This window comes from Buceros rhinoceros, unplaced genomic scaffold (assembly GCF_000710305.1).
Source record: "Buceros rhinoceros silvestris isolate BGI_N320 unplaced genomic scaffold, ASM71030v1 scaffold33538, whole genome shotgun sequence".
Lineage (NCBI taxonomy): Eukaryota > Metazoa > Chordata > Aves > Bucerotiformes > Bucerotidae > Buceros > Buceros rhinoceros.
In genome coordinates this window covers 1-1,326 of record NW_010427953.1, presented here as the reverse complement: position 1 = coordinate 1,326, position 1,326 = coordinate 1, and positions in this window count along the sequence as shown.

The window sequence follows — 1,326 nt, the reverse complement described above, 5'->3', positions numbered from 1 at the left end:
CCCGAGCCCCGTCACCCACAGCCGCTGCCGCCCTGCCGGGATAGTTTTTGTTTACCAAACCAAGTAGAGCCTCTCCAGATGCTTTTTAGCTTCTCTTGCAAGACCAGGTGTAGCCAGGAGCAGAACTCCTAGCCCTGAGTCCTGAGTTCTCCTGCTCAGCTTCTGGTGATGGTCTTCGTGTGATGTGTTGGGACCATAGAGGTCCCCCTGTGTGAGCTCAGCGAGATCTTCCAGGAGAGCCCCACGGCTGCTCTTGACTTATGTCCCTGCCTGTGCTCGGGGCCCTGATGAGGTGAAGTTTGGTTTCTAGCTAAGCTGAACCCATGACAAGCAGCTCCTCATTCCCAGGGCATCCCACTGACCCTGGCGCCGGGGTTGTGGGACAACCTCAGACTGGGCAGGGCAGGATGGAGCAGGATGTGAATTTACCCGTTACCTTTATTAGGACTTGAAAAAGCAGTTTGTGTCCCACAATTTACATCTTTCCCATAGGGTCCGAGGTTGGACATGTCCCTTACCACGGACAAGTCCTCATGACATGGGCCAGCTCTTGCCTGGAGAGGAGCAAGACTTGTGCAAGAGCCTCTGGGTGAGAGCTGTCTCCTCAGTTTTCCTGCAGTCTTTAGGGAGAAAGGGGCACTCTTGGAGGATCCTCCATCTCAAATAACTGCCAGCATGGCCTGCTGGACACATCCGTGGCTCAAGAGCTGGACTGTGGCCCAAAGTCTCCTTCTCGTAATGCCCACATGGTGCTGCTCACCTCGGCTCCTCTATCAGGGCTGTAGCAGGGTCTTGCAACCTGGGAGGTTCTTGCAGCATGGAGAGTGATCATGCCTGGTCCTGTCCTTCCCATGAGTGGTGGGGCTGGAGGAGACCCGTCACCCACCCTGGTACTTCCATTGCATTAACTGTGCAGGAGATCAGCACCACGACACAGGTCTGCCCAGGGTTTGGGGCCAGTTTGGTACTGGGGGGAATGCAGGTGACTCCTAATTTCTACATAGGCTTTAGGGGCTCATCAGCGGGGTGGTGGGAGTGATAGCTGGGGCAGGGCAGCCTTGGAGGCACAGCCCAGATGCGGCAAAGCGAGCGCCCAGGGCAGCAGCACCCGAGTTCCGTGCAGGGCTGCTGGAGGTGGTTTGCAGCCTGCGATCCAGGCGTCCGTCAGAGCCATGGTCCAGGGCAGGAGCTGGGGCCCCATCCCCGCGGGTGCCGGCAGGATGCTGGCAGGAAGCCGTGCCACCAGTGGGTGCAGGACCCCTCACTCTTCACCCGGGTGCTCCCCAACCGTCCATTTGGCCTTCACGTCCCGGAAAGGAGTAATGT